This window comes from Aythya ferina (genome assembly GCF_964211825.1).
Source record: "Aythya ferina genome assembly, chromosome: 1".
NCBI classification, from domain to species: Eukaryota; Metazoa; Chordata; class Aves; order Anseriformes; family Anatidae; genus Aythya; species Aythya ferina.
In genome coordinates, this window is record NC_140296.1 from 93,321,836 (window position 1) to 93,340,986 (window position 19,151).

At 36.7% G+C, this 19,151-nt stretch overlaps 1 long non-coding RNA gene across 3 annotated transcripts; it reads left to right on the top strand.

The window, feature by feature from the left end:
* The first annotated feature begins 2,595 nt into the window (after nt 1-2,595).
* LOC311430356 lies at nt 2,596-5,649 on the top strand. Of its 3 annotated transcripts, XR_014688727.1 has the most exons (5): nt 2,596-2,838; nt 3,192-3,300; nt 3,705-3,781; nt 4,083-4,220; nt 4,969-5,649. It is a non-coding gene; the product is annotated as an uncharacterized lncRNA (long non-coding RNA). The 3 variants fall into 3 exon arrangements; XR_014688725.1 differs by having other exon boundaries at nt 2,596-3,300; XR_014688726.1 differs by having other exon boundaries at nt 2,596-3,300; nt 4,993-5,649.
* The last annotated feature ends 13,502 nt before the right edge of the window (nt 5,650-19,151 follow it).

Below are 19,151 nucleotides of genomic sequence, written 5' to 3' on the forward strand. Positions count from 1 at the left end.
ATGTCTGTGGAATCCATGTTTTTATTAAAAATAATTAGCCATTGCTAATATATTGCTAAAATAGCAAAGATATAACCTGCTATGTCTTTGTTTTAAATTGTATCAATCATAACTTAATTATCTTTGAAGTATATAGGATCATGACTGTTTGTTGTTGTTGTTGTTGTTGTTGTTATTCCCCTCAAAGAAGTGCATTTTTATTTTCAGGAATGTTGCCCTGAGGACAAGATTTGAAATTGTTCTCAAGCAGATAGTATAATTAAGGATTGATCTGCACAGTGGGGAGAAGTTGGATGAATCAGATGCTGACGTTTCTTTCTTTGCACTTTTTCTTTATGATTGAAAGTACGGATTCCTCCCAACTAACATAAGACACTTAACTATGTTGAAGATAAAGAGTTAGGAGTTTAGATATCCTTGATTGTCAAAGATTGTCAAAGACAGATAGGCACTTCCAGATGGCAATTTATTCTATATCTCATCATTGGCTTTAGCAGGAGCCTAAGGCAAGTATTCTCCTGACTTAGACACCTCAGGCAGGTACCTGAGGTTGAAATAGGATGAAAGTAAGCCGAAAATTTTGGTTTGGTTTAGCAGAGACTATTTCTTCTCAATTACCTGACTTGGAAACAGTGATAAATATTCACATGGCAAATCTGCAGTCATAAAGGGAGGTCTTTAGCTTGTTTTCAATACCTTGATTCTCTCCCTTAAATATATTTTCATATTAGTTTTAAGAAGAGTTCAGCAGTATGTCAGGAACTGGTCTTGGGATCCCCACTGAAGGCATGAAACCTTTAGTTTAAATGCCCGTAGTTTGATCCTAGCTCTAAATCAAACTTCTTGAAGAAATGTATGCATTGTGCTGTCAACATTTTTATGCAGAAAATACTGGGTCCCAAGGTCACAGTATTTCTTTCTACATATAGGGATATATAGGGAGATGGATATCTCATGCCTTTTTCCTTCATGCTACAGTAGAAAATAATATCTGAGGAAATTAATCTGCTTTGCCACATGTGATATTTCCTTTGTTAAAAAATTATGTCCATGATAAATCAATTAAAGAACAGATTTGAAGAGACATGCACTGTGTCTTTCAAAAGAGTACCTGGTTGAGATGGCTAAAAATATATACCCTGACAAATAAAAATGGTTTGGGATATGAGTTGCCTATCAAGCTCTTTCTGTGCAATATGAAACTAACTATCAATTATATATAATCATCCTGTCACATATAACAATAAAATGCAAAAGGCCATAAAATAACAGCACAGAATATCATAAATAACACTTATGAGGCTTATCTGACCGAAGACGGGGAAGAGCAACAGAAAGATACAGGTCATTATCTACAGATGCTTATGAAATTTGTTTTGATTACAAAGAAGAGGAAACAATAAGATAAATCTGAAAATAGACTGGAATGTAATCTAGGGGTATTCTGTAGATTAACCTGACTCAATACTGTAAATATCTTTTACTCTGTGAAACCTCAATCAACATTAATCAATTTGATAAAGCTGCTGATGCTCTCTAGTAATATATATAATTATTGAACTTTATAGAATATTTTTGTTGTTTCATTGGTGCAACTAAACAAATGTTTCTCTGTGATGCATTCTCTAGGATGCTGTGAGAATCATAGAACAGTATTTACATATCATGAGATTTAGTATCTTCCAAAAAAAGAAAAGGATTCATGAAGAACAGCCTTTCCCCTAGATGAAAGGACATTCTCTCTAATGGGCTCTTCACAGGAAATTGAGGGAGGAGCTCAGTTTATAACTCTGCAGACCAAGAAATCAAGGCATCCTGAATTTCTTTTTGTGAACAGAAACCCAAAGTTTTGGTATTACCTTTTTGACTCGAGGAAACTCCCTGCAGTTTTATGAAACTGGTTTAGCAATATTTTTTTGTGATTCCTAATTTTTAGTTTAAGCTCTGATCCTATCTGGCTTTAAAACTTGCCAAATTCATCTTATCTACCAAAACAGAGAATTTACTTAAGAGATTAAGATTTGGAAAATTTAAAGTCACAGTCACCTTGTTGATTAACTTATTCTCTTCAGTGCATGACCAAGCCCTCACTTGTATCTTGATTAAGCAGTTTCCCTTTGGTGATGCCTGCCCTGGTATTAGTTGGGACTGAGTTAATTTTTTTCCTAGTAGCTAGTATTGTGCTGTATTTTGAATTTTTGATGAAATTAGTGGTGATAACATGCCGATGTTTTAGTTTTTACTGAGCAGTGCTTACACAGAGCCAAGGACTTTTCAGCTCCTCATGCTGCCCTGCCAGTGAGGGCGCTGGGGGTGCACCAGGGTTTGGGGAGGGACGCAGCCAGGACACGTGGCCCAGACTGACCAAAGGGATGTCCCACACCACATGGCTTCATGCTCAGCAATAAAAACAGGGGAAAGAAGGAGGATAGGGGGATGTTCAGAGTGATGGTGTTTGTCTTCCCAAGTGATCATTATACAAGTACATGTATGTGATGCGCCCTGCTTTTCTGGATGTTGCTGGACACCTGACTGCTGATGAAAAGTAGTGAACAAATTCCTTGTTTTGTTTTGCTTTTGTGCATGGCTTTTGCTTTCCACAGCGAACTCTCTTTATCTCAACCCATGAGTTCTAGCACTTCCACCTTTCTGATTCTCTCCACAGTCCCACCTGGGGAGAGTGAGTGAACAGCTCTGTGGTGCTGGGCTGCCTGCTGGGGCTAACCCATAATGCTGCCTCTCTTCTGGCAATGCAAAGTTTATGCTTTTCAGCTGAAGCTGGCCATAAAAGCCAGACTGCCATCTGAGGTACTCTTCTGGAGTATTCTTTAGTGTCATGTCAGTTTTCAGTAGTTTACCTTCCTTACTTCATTTGTTGTTTGTTAAGTGCTTAGTTAGACAAAAGCTAAAATCAGAACCTACATGTAAAAGAAAATCCCCGTAGTTATTACTGTTGTTTCACAGTCTGGCACAAACTACATCTCTGCTATTTCCCTATATTACTTATATAATAGATCTTATGTCACCTCTTAAAGTCCAAGTTCCTTCTGACTAGGCAGATATAAATTATTTCTCAGAATTAGTATGATTGTGACAAGATTTAGATGTACAAGGTGGATACAAATGCCCAAGAAAGCAGGTGTGTCCCATTGCAAGGCAAATTTGGTCTTTTACCTGTTATTTTTGAACAGCTCGAGAACTGAGAGTAAAATTTAGTTACATGACAACGATAACGAGTAGAGGACAAGCATCAGTTCTGTGCAAGGAGGGAGGTTGTGGTGGGGAAGTTGTATCAGAAAGGTAAGAAACAGACCTAGGAAATGATTGCTTGAGGGTCCTTTGTTGTCACTAACGCTCATTAGCTGGTGAAGTTCTTGCTGGCTTATTAGCTGTTAGATCCTGAGAAAATAAAAAGAGATGAGCTTGAAAAACTTTAGGACTGTGCATTTCTAAGTCTTTTTGGTTATATTGCAGAAAGAATAGTTAGCAACTCTCTCTCTTTCACGCATTTTTTCCCCCTGAAGATAAGCAGTTCTAATAGGCTAATTTGAGTTATTTTGTTATTTTACACCTCTTTTATGCTCTTCGCTGTAGCCTTGACCTCATGATTACTGAGTAAGCTTCATAACTGTATCTGTATGACTGCTTCAAATGCATGTTCAAATGCATTCAATGGCATGTTCCCTTTTTAAATTTTATGGAAGGAAGAGAGACCAAGAGAGATCTGATCCATTATGAATGGCTCTGAGACATTAAACCAGTCTACGGGAGAAAATCTGAGGTTAGTGCAGAATTAAACCTTGTCACAAATTTTTGAAATGAATTGATTTATTTAATTGATTAATTGAAAACCTTTCTAAAATTCTCTGAGAGAAGTTACAGGTTAGATGTCTAAGAATTGTTTTTCAGCCAAAGAGATTGGTTTGCGGTTTAGGTGTGTTACAGCTTCAGAATGTGGCCTTGCACTGAAGAAGTACACCATGAGGGTGGCAGTAAGAGCGGTCTGAGACACCTTTCTGGAATCTAAATCAAACAAATCTCATAGGAGACTCTTTCAGAATCTATTTCTCATTATCTTATAGATAATCTAGAGCCGGGGCTCAGAAAACCTTGTCATTCATCAGGGCTTTCACTGAACTGCTGAATCTTGGTGCAAAGGAAGGGTCCAAGAAAAGCCCCCAGTGCAGGAAGCCTTTCAGCTACAGATTGTTAGGAGTGAGGTGAAGTGTACAGGGAGTCCTGGCTTCATACATGGCTTGCTTTTCTCCATCTGCTACTAGGAAGTGGCTACTATACAACTCTGTGGAAGGAAAACAAAAACAAACAAACAAACAAAACACACCACCAACAACAACCAAAAAAAACCCACAGACTTTCTGTTCAGTCCAGGAAGCTTCTCTTGTCGTGTGGTTCTTCCTGTTATCTAAAGACTAAAGAATAACATAGACCATGCTGTGACTATTCTGAAATCTCACAAAGAGGGTAAAAGAAAGTCCTTCTATATTTTATTAAAAGCATCTTTCATAATGATATATATATATATTAGTTCTTACTTTATCAAAAACCCTAATTTCTGCTGAATTGATATATCTTATACACATCCAGAATCTGGATTGTCTGGAAGTCTCTGGCTTGTGACTCCAGAAAATCAAACAGCCTGAAGGTGGTAACAAGGTCATGATTAGAGATGATGAGTGGTGTTCGTATGAGTTGGTTTCCCTGCTCATTGAAAACCTCTGAAACTAAAGTTGAAATTATTATAATAATTTTCAAATTTGGAGTAAAAACTAAGCAGGTTCCTTTCCTAACACTATCACTATTCGTTCAAAACATGCCCTATTGATCTCGCAAGAAGAGGTCAGGAGAGAAAATGCTTTCAACTTAAATATTTTTTAGCATTCTAATGTGTTTTTTTTATTACATGTAGATCAACCTCAACAAAATATATTTCCTAATCTTGCTCTGCAGGGCAATTTCTATTTTTCTTTCCAGATTATTCCAGCTGAATGTCAGATTTCCACTGCAAGCTACTTAAAATGGACAAAGATTTAGCGGTATTGGATTGACAGCTTGAACCAAGGTCTTTTTTGGAGCTGGTGTGTCATCAGAGAACAGAGCACATGTATGCAGGGTAATTTCTGAGGATGCTCTTATTTGGAAGACCCCTTGGAGCAACCGGCTATCGAAGTTTCTTACCCAATCTGCAAGGAGAAAACAAATAGAAAGGAGGCTCTGAATCACAGCATGCTTAGGAAGAAGGATAAATTTGCTGTAAAGCTCACATGTGAATTCATTTGCCTTTTGAAGCCTTAAGGAGGCAACTTTTAAATCTCTACCCAGTCAGATCAGAACATGCAGCTATATCCAATCCATAGGAGAAATTACAATCATTTTGGCTAACATATTCTGACACAGTTAATAACCCCAATGAAGGCAGACCCAAGGTGACTTACTTGCTGTGTATTGTTGCACACAATATATTAATCAGAAAAGCTCTGCTTGTGGAACACCTTGCAATACATCATTATGCTGGACCCAGCAACCTCAGTCTCCTGACAAAAAAAAAAGGGGGGGGAGGAAGAGGTCTTTTGGGCTAGGTGAACAATCTTGTTTGAATTTTGATAATGCAAATGCATTTTGATTTATTGCAATATGGAAATCCATCAGGGGAATATCATACTTCCCCTGGTATGAATATCATGTAAGTGATAACAGCCAAATATCAGAACTGGAATGAAGAGAAAAAATATTCTATGGGTGACATTGGGTGGTTTGAGGTGACAGACAGGTGTCTGCAAAACCAGACAAAAGCCATGGGGAAAATATAGGAGTGTGCCTATCTAGTAAGTGTGTACCTAGCTAGTAAGCCCTGATACTTTGTGGCTACTAAATCCTGTCTTTTTTTTTTTTTTTTTAATAAATGTTGAAGTCAACTCTCCTTTCATCTTTGTGGTAAAGAACAAGATCCTGTCTTCCTGTGTCCTTTTTATTTCTCAAAATACAGTGTCAGGTTTGGTCATATTTATTTATTTCGGCAAGATTTGTGTGTATGTGTATGAATTTAGGTTTTCCTGTGTATTTCTCAGAGTTTTGTTTGTTTGTTTGTTTGTTTAAATTTTTGATCCTTAAACGAAGATGTGTAGAATTAAGTATTGCTGGTCACTTGTTGTCCAGAACAGTGTATTGTCAAGTCTGTACTTCTTTCTCTTCCCCGAATCTCAGAATTCTTGCTGTATTTCATAGTGTTTCCTCAGCTGCTTGAAAGGTTAAGTATGAAGTTAATGAAGTTATCACCTCTGAGGAGAAAGACGAAACCCTCTTATATTAAATGAGGGCAGATAAACAGAAAATATATTAATTTTTCAAACAGTTTATTGTAAAAAGTGATCACTCTAATTGAAAATTAGAGATGTTCAGAGCATTTACAGACATTCAGGGTGCAGTTTTCAGTCACCCTCAGATTTGGCCAAACTTTGTTGTCCATAAAGTAAAAGGGATGTTTCCCAGAATCCTCACTGGAAGCAGGATTTAATCCACTACTTTGTCCTAGGTTATCACCTATGTACTCTTATAATATTGATATTTGTCAAAATATGAACATCACTAGGTCTGCTTTATGGCTCTCTGCAGGACACTGGTGTAGAAATGCGAGCGGGTTCACACTGTCTGTTTTAATATCTAGTTAGAGAGATTCTGTCTCCTGAGAAGTATGGCTAGAAGAAGTCATAAAGCACTAAAAGTATATTAATGTACAGTTTTAAGACAACTCATACAGCCTCCTTACAGTCTTGGTATCTCAAGAGTGCTTGTTTGTCAGAGCCTTGCAGTTGACCTTCAGGAATCTCTTGAGCATATAAATGGAGCTGTGATGTATAAGAGCTTCTTTCCTTAGATGTTGTTTTGACATAACTTGACCCTGAGTGTCTTTTTGAGAATGTTTCAGGATTAACAAAATAACAAAGATGGTAAATTCAGTGATTTGGATGTTGCTAATATTAGAGTTGCCTTGGCAATGACAAATAAGCTAATTGGGATATAAAGCACACTACTCAAGGAAGTCATTCTCCGTCATTAGAGGCAAAACATGGATGATCAAGTCTGATATATTTAAGATAAACTAAATTTCTGGCCTACTTCTAATATATATTCTAAGATCCTTAAGAAATCACTTCCTAGAACATATAGTAAAAATTATTATTATGTAATATTAATGAGATTTCAAATCCTTAAGGACAGTCATTTCATAGGATATAGTGAAAGTTCAGGGTTTGCTAGCATTGTAAAAATTGATTTAAAGAAATTAAGAACATAAATGAATACTCTGAATAATAAATATAGCATTCAGGGTCCCAGGATAGAAACAAATTATCCTTTAATAAGGCACACAAAGTCTCAAGACGGAGAAGAGATACCTTTCTGTGCCTGCTTGCTAATAGATTTATACGTATTTTGTTGGTGTGCTTCATACTGAGCAGTAGCCAGATAGAAAGATTGCTATTTTTTAAGAGCAAAGGACATAAATATCTTATTATAATACTGCTATCAACAATTTTACATAAGTGTATGGTTGTAAAATTACTGTGAAAATGTGGTATTTTATTATCAAATATTTTTCTTTTACTTCTTCCATCATTTACTTAACTTGTTTTGATTGTCTGCATGTTGTTTAATGAAGCCTGTAATTGCTGGACTTTGTTAAGCACTGATAAAATAATAAACATACTATTATTTCAGAAATAAGACCTGAATATTAATTATTTGGATGTTAAAAGTATGCTTATCAACAACAGCAAAGATTCTCTCAACTATAGATTGGTGAGCTTTGATACAAACTCTTTACAGTGAATTTACAAAATCTTTATACTGCCATATGAATACTGCTGCCCATTACCCAGTGTTTTTCACACATAACCTTTCATCTCCTGAGTCTGAGCCTCCTCTGAGTTACTGCAGGTTTATGCCAGAGTGATTCCATTAACATAGTTCCTCATGGAGTCATCTGGATTTACAGAAGTTTAAAGTAAAATCAGTAGACTGCCTGGGGAATTCTGTTGGAAATGTATCTTGCCACAGTGAAGAGTGTAGACAACTTGTCCTGTGACAATTTTGGGTTGCGTGAATGCTAAATTTCAAAACATGTTTTAGTGTTCACTTGGTCTGAATCTTAGAAAATTCTCTTGCAAGAAATGTGATTAAAATTAATTATCTGACTATTTTTCAGAGTTTGTAATTTTTCTTCTCCTTTGTCACACTTGGTTGTTGTCACAGATGGCCAATCTAGGGGTTCCCTTATTTCCTTTCTGTCTGGTGTGTATAGTTTGTGTGTGTGTGTGTATTTGAGGTTTGCATATCAGGCAACAGAAGAGAGGTTGTGCAGTCACAAAGAGAAACACAAAGAGAAAGTATCACAAAGAGAATGACTATTTCTATCTCTGTTATTAAATATTCTTCCTTGGTATACTCAGTATAAATATATAACACTGTCTCTAGGCATTTATCCTTGTCATTCCTTGAAGAAGCGTTAGACTTTTCCCGTTCAGGAAAACAGCTTTGCTTTTATTTTGTAAAGACACACATCTTTCTGATCTTGTGTTAGTACTTTCTTTTGGATGTTGTATTTCTTCCACTGAAATCATGACCAAAGAAATCAAAAGCATTGCTGAAAATGCTTTTGACTATTTTTTTCTGTAAAATTCAGAAAATAAAGGAAAAAAAAAATACTATAAAGTTGCAAAGCAGCTACCAAACACACTATTGCACTAAACAATATTGGTTTTATCTTCTCCTTGCCATCACTTCACAGATTTCTAATCAAGACAGACTCTTGAACTCCGATGGGAAATTGGTGAAAATAAGAAAAAATTCAATTATTTTCATGTCTAAGCTACTAAAATTGATTTTTTCAGATGTTATCAAGATGGAAGTGTAAACTAATGAGTAACTGTGAACTAATTTCCACATTCACTGGGAATTTCAGAGTTCATTGCATAAACACTTAGCTTTTTTTTTTTCCCTTAGATCAGCAATGTAAAATTCTCTGCCTCATTTCAGATAGTGTAATTAATGAATCTCAAATATTCTTAATGCAGTATTTTAGTTTGTGCAAGTACATTGTTAAAAAGTGGAAAAAAGAAAAAAAAAGGTAAGCAGTATGAAAAGACACAATTTTAGAAGGAGGAGTAAACAACTAAATAGGTTTCTCAGTCAATTATCCTGTCCTGTCCCAATAAAAAAATGTTCAATATTTCAAGATATTAAAACTTTTGTAAGCTTCCACTTTTACAATGTACTAAAGTAGAAATAGTTATTCTTTCTTGAAAATTTATTTATTTATTAAAAAAAAAAAGAAAAAATATAAAATTTTTGATTAGAATAAACAACTACACCACAGTTTTAGAGCTGGAGTTTACAGATGGCCCAAACTTTAATCCCAAATCTGAATATGTCTGGAGACTGGGACAAGATTCAGATTTTTTGACTTGTATTGGTATGTACTGTTTCTTTCACCACAATAATAAGATTACTGTCTGTGTGCCATTGCAACAGATCATTGTTTTTAAAACACGGTGTATTTTAACTGATGTGATGCCAATACGCATGTAAAGTCTTCCTAAGCTTAAATCCTGATCTTGAATTGCTTCTGCTCTTGGCAGACTTAGTATAGCCTTCCATGAGGACCTTCTGATCAGCCACTCACACTCATGGAAAGCTGACCAAAAAGAAAATATCCAACCTAATTCACTTTTACTGTGAGGAATTCAGGACAGATTAAAACAAGACATTCATAATACCTGTGATTTCCTGTTCAATGGGGGAAATATTCTTGAGATTTTTGACTGTTTCTATTGAAGACTCAGATCTGGGCTTTACTGTTTCCTTTAGAATCTGTAAAATGAGTGAAATGAGTGATGTTCTAAGAACTGCAGGCAGATTGTAATATAGCTAGCACCACTGTCACTTGGCAAAATAGGTTTCTGTTGTTCACAGATCAGTCTGTGATATAGTCCTTCCTTTGTGTCTGACCACAAAACCTTTGAGTCCAATCTCATATTCAGCTGCAGTTTTTAGTTCATACTTTAGTACACTGCCTCTCATTTAGTCTCCACAGCTTCAGAAATACTGTGGTTGTTTTGACCCCTTGCAGGAACCAAAAGCTACACATGTCAGGGCAAGCACTTCTGGCTTCTATTCAATGGTTCCTCAGATACCCTACTGTTTTAGGAAGGAGGTGTAATGTACATTGAGGAGATGAAAAGCGCCATGTTTATCAATACTTGCTTTGATGGGTAGGATAAACCTTAATCTTACACCTTAATCCCACCATCTACCTCAGATCTGATAAAAAAGGGGTAACTCATTTCACTGGAGCTGTCTCCAAGATTAACTCCAAATATCAACGTGGTTGTACTTTGAATGTCTCCTCCAACAGAGAGATGTGTATGGATTTTCCAGCTAAGGGTGGGTCTAAATAGGAACTGTAAAGCAAATGGTGGGTATTCTGGGATCTGACCTCCAGTTTATCTCAGCTCTCAGAGCAAGCTTTTTGTTTAGCTGAGATATGAAAACACTGATGCCATGTGTTTTAAAGTCAGAGCAAACATGGAGCTGTCATAGACCTCATTTTGAGGGTACTGTTCATCAACTGAAGATACAAGTCCTTGAAGTTGATCTAGGTGGTGGTCCTTGACCTGTGACAGCACATTCCACTTATTTGCTGTTTACATGTGATTTTCACTTATGGATAGAAAAGATAATAAAAATACCAAGCATTTTTAGTTTAGGTTTGTTGATCCAAATCCATGTTAGTTTGAATCAGCTTTTTAGACTAGCTGTAAAAAATACTGCTGCCTTCTCTTGTCTGCTGTAAACCTCCCTGAAATAAAACCATGGTCTGATCCCTCTAGACTGAAGCAACAGTGTCTTATTCTCTCATTGTCACATATCTAATTCCTGTATTTTGCCTATGAACATCTGAAATCTGAGACCCCAGATCCATTAAGTGTCTATTTACATGTACAATCTTATTCATCTGAGTTAAGCACATAGATAACGAGAACATAAGAGGGGAGAAAAGCATTAGGCAAGAAAAGGCAGATACAAGTAGCCTCACAGTTAAGCACATGTTGGTGTACTGATTTTAATGTTATTAAAAATTGAAAGGGAGAAAGAGTGTTGTTCCATGAAGATACAAAAACACTGTTTTCTTTTGTCTGCTTGCTATAGTATATGTTCTTGAGTTTAGCTTGTTCAGTTTTGCTTTCTTTGACACAACATCACAAAACAAACAAACAAACAAACAAACAACAACAAAAAAACAGCCAGGCGTTTTGGAGACTAGATGTTTGTGTGTAGGTCAGTTGTGGATGGCTGCTTTCTTACTGAGTGATTAACAATAAATATTCCTGTCACAAACACTGGCTTGAATTTTCTGGAAAGTAATTAATTGCACAAGTAGTCAACTAATAGTGGCAGCTGCAAGACATAACTTAGCCTTTTTCTTACTAATGTAAGTGCTATGCTTATGCTAAACTGTTCTGAACATCTCCAGAGTATTTTGCATGTCTGAGAATAATATTCTCCATCCACTCCAAATTCATGTTGGCAATTTATACAAGCATCTTATCACATTGTGAGGAAGATGTGAGAAATGGTGGGGAAAGGAATATTATGGAAGAGGATAAGTGTAAGGATATGTTGCTGTTCTGTCCATATAAATTTGAAGTTATTTTGCAGTTATTCTGCACATCATTATGAAAAGAATGGCTTCCAGCTATCAGCTTTGATCTTGGTGTACTTTACTATGTAAAAAAGATGATGTGACAGAAGGGATGGAAAGAGAAGTTTACCCAAGAACTAATAGAGAGATAGGTAAATGTGCCAGTTCCTAAACAATAAAATGTTCTTATCTTGGTGACCTGAATGAATATGTTTTTACTCTGTTCACCTCCCTATTATACAAACAAGTTCTTTAAACAGGATTGTCAATGCTAGTAATTTATAATACCTGCATCTTACACAAAAACTCATCTGTAGCTCTCCCAAAGTGCATTGCAAATGATGTATAGATTATTAATTTGTTGAGCAAAACCTAGGTGAGATATTGGTTTTTGAGATGTGAATATGTTAGCATAACTTTTCAGTATGTGGACATATTAAATCCTTTAATAGATATGAAACTAATTGTGCAAATTTTGTTTTCCAAAACCTGGGAGGGCATAAAGGCCTGAGAGATTAGATATTCCTATTTCCTACAACACAAAAAAAAATCTATTCCCACACAAATTTAAGGAAGCCATTGATAAAAATAAATAAATAAATAAATAAAATAAATAAATAATAATAATAAAAAATCAACTCAAGTCACTTATTAGAAGATGTTCTACTTCCATCAATCACTACTGGTTTCAGCACAACTATTTCTCCACACAATCCTTACTCACAGAAATTGTAGCTTCTAATCAAATGTTCACTTAAGTCTTAAATAAAATAGCCAAGAACTACAAAAGCTAGCAGTACCTCCCAGAGACTAGCTCAGTATAACTTTTGAGACAAAGGCTGATTTTTTTTTTTTTTTAGGGAAAGAATGAAATAAAAACTTCACTGGGAAACAATTCACATCCTTAAATGATCATCAATAAATCACCTCTTTAAATAATTGTCAATGAATCTGAACATTCCTACCTATTCACAAATATCCCCTACAATTACGAGTTTCTTCTGCTTGCTTTATTGGACTGATAATGACTAGTAGTCAGCAGTACACAATTTAAATTGGCAGTCCACATAGCACGTGCAAGGGGAGAGCAATTAACTGAAATACTGAAAAAAAAAATGAGTTAATTTTCATTCAGTGTATTTCTAAAAATACTTCCAGGAAAATAAGCAGCTAATGTTTGCTCTTGTTTCATTATTCTGGGAAACTGGAAAAAAAAAAATAAAAGGAAAAAAACTTTTAAAGTTGAATGGAGCACAGTCATGAGTGAGTTGATTAGCTATGCAGGGCGTTGCCAGACATCTGCAAGAAACAGTTCAATAACCTGTAGGAGATGCAGACACGACAAGGTACTAGAAACACATGAAGGATTTGCACCAGAAGTTATATGAACAATCAGTCTTGGATTCTGCTTAACTCCCCATTCCTGAAGGCCCCCTGAAGGTATCAGAAAATGTAATCTTTCCAAAATGATAAACAGCCCTTTCTCATCTTGGTAGTTTAACTTCAGAAAGGTGAACACTACCTGTTTATTTGACTAAGTAGTAATATGTAGAGGTGTTTTGTGAGAAAAGAGCCCAGCTGCCTTTTATTCTCTGAAAACGTAAGTTCTGCTTGCTCAAGAGTCTCTCATAACAGACAGACATAGGTGTTGCCACAGTGGTGCAGAGATACAGACAGATATTGTTGTGTCACCAGTGAGACTGAGCTGACCAGCTGAATCTATAATTATGGTTCAAGCTTTTTAAAATATTGTTTTTATTTGATAGTAAGGGAGTAAGATATAAAGCCCTGTTATTCAGGCTGTAGTTCTGCTTGCTTTAATGTCAGCGGGTAAAACTCTCTTCAGTTCTGTTTGTACTGAATTACACTGCATAGATCATTCTCAGTTCACTTTCTTTTAATTCTTTAGCACTCCTAACACATAACTGCATACTCTATGTAAAGCTGGCAGCAGTGGGGAACAAATTGATGTTACTCTTTTCTGTCAATTAAAATTTCAGGGGATTGAGTGGACTGGAGGAGAAGGTGTCTGCACTTTCATGATTGCTACATTTCAATCTCGGAGTTTCAAAATTGGCATCTCCCTCATTGTGTAGCAAATCCCTGAGGGAGAACCACAGGCTTCTAGTTCTGTCCCATTCTGTGTTATAAATGGACTCCAAAGCAGACTCTCCTTTACACACTGTCCTTTGAATCCTGTGACTCACCTTCATAAAAGCTGTCTTGGTCTTGCAGTGAAATTGCTCCTCAGCTCTCACATCTGTAGTACTGAGCAGCCAAGAGGAAGGGAAAGACACACAGCTCTGTAACCCTGCTCTACTGTACACTGTCAAAACCTGCCAACGGTTCTTCACGCAAATGAGCTTCCAGCTGACAATGTATGTTTTTAATTTAACTCACATGGTTATACATGGGCAGGTGAGAAGGGCCCATTTCCCTTTTTCATTTCTTTTTTTTTTTTTTTTCCCTGTGCTGGTAAATGTATTTCATCTTGAAACTCTTGCTTTGGATTAAAAAGCTGTTGCCTTTGGCACTAAAGCTGCACAGCAGGCTGAGGAAAGTAAAGCTTCCTTTCATTGCCATGTTTGAAACTAGAAGTCATCATATTACTTTAACAAGCAGAAATGAATGAAAATGTTTAATATGATTATGCAAGCATGAGTAGCCGTATTACTGTGTTCTAACTGCTGCAGATTTTGCTCTGTGTGATTCCTCATGCTGGAGGATAACGTGATTGTCTATTTTCCACTAACAGTCAAGTTAGGATTTTGATAAGTCTTGTGAGGTGAACTCTCTGGTGATCCATTTACCACCTTTTCAGAAATACAGCACCTTAAAAAAAGGCTCGAACTGTACATCTGGAGTTAAGTTTTGCTGCCAATGAGCATTTCATACCTCACAGTTATGTATCATTAAGTCTTTGCACACAGGAAGAAGTAACAATCTTCTGTGTTTGCTTCTGTTGTGGGACTGCGTAGAATAGAAATTAGTTCTTGGCTTGTGACAAATCTGAGCAAACCACTCAGAGCATAGCCACTTGAAAAAATCCCTGTCACAGAGAAAGAACAGCATTAGCTTGGGTGCCAGAAGCAACGTTATCTTGTGAGCATGGTGTTTCTCCAATTAGTTGGCTCTGGATGTATTGTGCTGTATTGTGCCACAAAACGTGTCATTAATTGCTTTGTGTTTCACCTCAACACCAATTTGGGTGCTGATTATGATTGGTGAAGGAGGCTGGGATTCATCTCTTCTAATTTTGGATATTGAAGTGGGAGCTGGCTGAGCCTTCTTTGCATAGCAAAGAGAGAGAGAAAGTGCACCTAATGATATCAGCCTCACCTCTGTCTTAGCCGGGAATGAATATTCTGATGTTGACCGTTTCTCTCCAGACTACAATTTCTCCTTAAAAGATTCTTATTTTAGAAAAGGAATTTTTATTTAGAATAAATTACAGAATTACAAAATCAGAAAATCATTAAGGTCGGAAGGGACCTTTCAAAGTTTTCTAGTCCAGTCCATCTGTTAAAAGCAAAGTCAACTACAGTTGTGTCCAGTTGGGTTCTGAATACATCTGAGGATGAAGAGCCCACAGCCTTTCTGGGAAATGTATTCCCAGTGTTCAGTCACCCCTAGCGAAATAAATAAATAAATAAATAAATAAGTTTTATAGGAATTTAATATATTTCAGCCTGTGCCCATTTCATCTTGTCCTCTCACTGGGCAGCAATGAGAAGAGTGTTTCCATCTTTTTCACTCCTTCTGCCAGGTATTTGATAAGATCCTCCCTGAGTCTTCTCTTCTCCAGGCTAAACAGTCCCAGCTCTCTTGGTCTTTCCTCATGTCAAATGCTCCAGTCCATTAATCATCTTTTCGGTCCTTTGCTGGACTTGTTCTAGTGTGCCCATGTCTCTCTTGTACAGGAGAGCCCAGAACTAGTACTCAGATGTGTCTCAACCAGTAGTGGGCAGATGGCAAAAATCACCTCCCTGGACCTGCTGGCAGTGCTCTTCCTAGAACCCAAAGCTGTCCTCAATTTTGCCATAAGTGAATGATCTCTGTGAATTTTTCATTTTTATTATGATTTTTTTTTCTACCAAAAAAAAAAAAAAAAATCCAACAAAACACCTTGATTAGTCCTTCTAGCATTAATATTTTTTCTCATGCTTCTTCTCTGACACAGACAGGCCTAACTGTACCCAGCCTCAAAGCTTGTCAGATGTGAATCAGAGCCTTGCCTTGTTAGTGCAGTAATTAGTCCATGGTGATAAGACCTCTCTCTTGGTGCCTCATTAATGTGGCTTTATGGCTTTTGGACTGGGGCTGACTCATACCTGGCCAACTCAGAGGATGGGCAGGATTAACACAGAGCTGTCTGCATCAGACCGTGCAAGTGGGCCTCTCTAGGTTGTAAATAAATTAAGGAAAGGATTGTTGGTTACAATGGTATTGAGCTGCTGATTATAAGTGAGTACTACAGGTGCTACTACAGTCTGGATGGTAAGAATATCCACATATTCATGCTAACATCTTCATTGTCTAAGAAGGGACATTATTTATTTTTATTTTTATTTTTATTATTTTTATTTTTATTTTTATTTTTATTTTTTTTTATTTTTAATCTTTGGAATATGGACGCACATAATTTAGTGTTCTGATTTTATCAAGTAGTAGTGAATCTGAATGATAAATAAGTATGCTATGATTTACCCTTATGAGTTTTCCTAATACTTTCTTTTTACGCCTTTAAAATTAATTACTGAGAGAGATAGTTACTGAACCATAGTGCTTAAGAACTGTTTTGTCTCCTTCTCTTCCACTCCCAGCCTCTTTGCAGAGTGAGACAAAATGGTCACTATGCACATTACTTTGGAGAAAATGACCTATACAAGACATAAAGTAGTGAAGAATTGTTCCCATATACTTGGATTAGTGGTTCTGGGCTAAATTAAGCTCACTGCACATGTGCAATGCACCAAAGTCAATGTAAGGATCTCATGAAAAAGTCCAGATTCTGGTAGTTATTCTTCCAACATACACTGGGGTCTGAAATTGCCATTGTTAAAAAAAAAAAAAAAAAAAAAAAAAAAAAATCAGCAGAGGAGGGGATAGACTTACCTATAGAAAAAGTACTAAATGCCCTTTCATTGCAAAAGAGGACCTAATAGTAGTTTTTCCCATTAATCCATTAGTCACTCATCTTAATTTTCTTTTATCATTACCAAAATAATTGAAAACCCAGATCTATATAGGTAAGTTCCTGCAGGCTCGTAATTGTTTATTGTATCTTTTGAGCCTAATTAAGAATCAGGTACATATTGTACTAGCCTTACTAGAGAAAACTAAGAAAAAGGTATTGTCTGTGTAGGGAGCACACAACACAGTAGGGCTAGTAGGCACAAGAAACGAAGTGGATTAGGGTGTTTTGGAAGCACAAGGGAACACTTAGAAAAGAATTCAGTTAAAGTTACAGAAAAAGTTACCATCTGACAAGAAGGACCCAGGGGCGTTGGTTGATGAGAAGCTTGACATGAACCAGCAATGTATGCTTGCAGCCCAGAAAGCCAACAGTATCCTGAGCTGCATCAAAAGAAGCATGCCCAGCAGGTCAAGGGAGAAGATTCTGCATCTCTACTCTGCTCTTGTGAGACCCCACCTGGAACACTGCATTCAGCTCTGGGGTCCCCAGCACAAGAAGGATGTGGACATATTAGAACAAGTCTGGAGGAAGGCCACGAAGATGATCAAGGGGCTGTAGCACTTGTGCTGCAAAGATAGGCTGAGGAAGTTGGGGTTGTTCAGCCTGGAGAAGAAAAAGCTCCAAGGAGACCTTATAGGGGCCTTCCAGTACCTAAAAGAGGCTTACAGGAAAGCTGGGAAAGGGCTCTTTGTAAGTGGGTGCAGTGATAGGACAAGGGGTAATGGCTTTAAACTTAAAGAGGTTTAGATTAGATATAAGGAAGAAATTCTTTACTATGAGAGTGGTGAGGCACAGGAACAGGCTGCCCAGAGAAGCTGTGGATGCCCCATCCCTGGAGGTGTCTGGGCAACCTGGTCTGGTGGGAGGTGTCTCTGTCCATGGTGGAGGGGTTGGAACTAGATGATTTTTAAAGTCCCTTCCAACCAAACCATTCTGTGATTCTACTATTCTATGGTCGCTTTCTTAACTAATAAAATTTTATCATGACATCATCAGGGTATAGTGGCAGAGAGAGGACCTAAGAACAAAGAATGGTTTTCATAAGTCTTGCAAGATATTTTTCCTTCCATAGACAGGAGAGACTGTGAATAAGCATACAGGCAGATGATATGGAAATGGATATAAGGATGATCGAGGCCTGGAGAAAACAAAAACAAGAGGTTGATGGTTTGATGACTAGCAATGAAAAGATGGCTTCATATTCGGGTTTCTTACTTGAAATGGAAAGGATTTTTTTTCTTGAAGTAGAGAGTTATGAACATTTGTAAACAAAGTGGGCTTCTGTGACCTGTCTTAGGTGGAACATCATATTGAAACATTCACCCAAAGGCTATTTTAGGTTGTGAATCTTGGCATCTTTGCCTGCTTTCTACGAGAGATATCATTTCACATTGTCAAATGCCATTCAGAAGTAAATTTTTTTCCATAGTATTTTAGATGGTAAACTTTGTCTTTGTTAAAAGTGTTTTTAAGTCCATTTGTTCAGCATTTTTATTTTAGCCTTTAGACACCTTTGTTCTTTACTCACAGCAAGTAACCTATGTGTCCTGCAAAGCTACAAGATCTTGTCTTCTAAAAATGTATGAACATTTCTGATTTACAGGATTCACTTGGATCTAGAAGCCTGTTTTTTTTTTTTTTTTGTCACTCAGAAGACATTAGCTTATGTAAAAGCAGTTGCATGTTCATTTAGCAGTTGTATACACAATACTTGCACTTCCTTGTTGTAGATGAATTCTTGATTTACAAAGATACATTAAAGTTTGAGATCAACCAGCTATTCCGTTAACCAGCAGTTGCTAAAAAAAAAAAAAAAGCAGTGCAGTTCGTGCAGTTCTTGCTATAGATGTTGTAATTGTTCTTACTGTTCTTGCTATACATGTTGTAATTATTCAGGCACCGAACCAGGCTTTCTGTGAATCAGTATTCAGTTATAGGAACCTCAGTGGGAAAAGGTGCTAAAGGGATAGTTCTGAAGTTTTTTTTGTAATATACAAGAATGTTTCACAGATGATTTCTCAAAAATGGGAAGCTATGAAGTTTTATCATCAGATGTCATTCACAAGTCTGGTGTTTCTCTGTTTTTCCCCAAGCGGTATAAATTAAGACATTATCACTATTATCTGCAATATACTTAGATAAATCTCTATTGCATTGTCTTGCAGAGATGAAATAAATCCAGGCCATTTGGAGAAAAAATGGCATTCATAAATAATATCAGCTTATCCACAGATAACA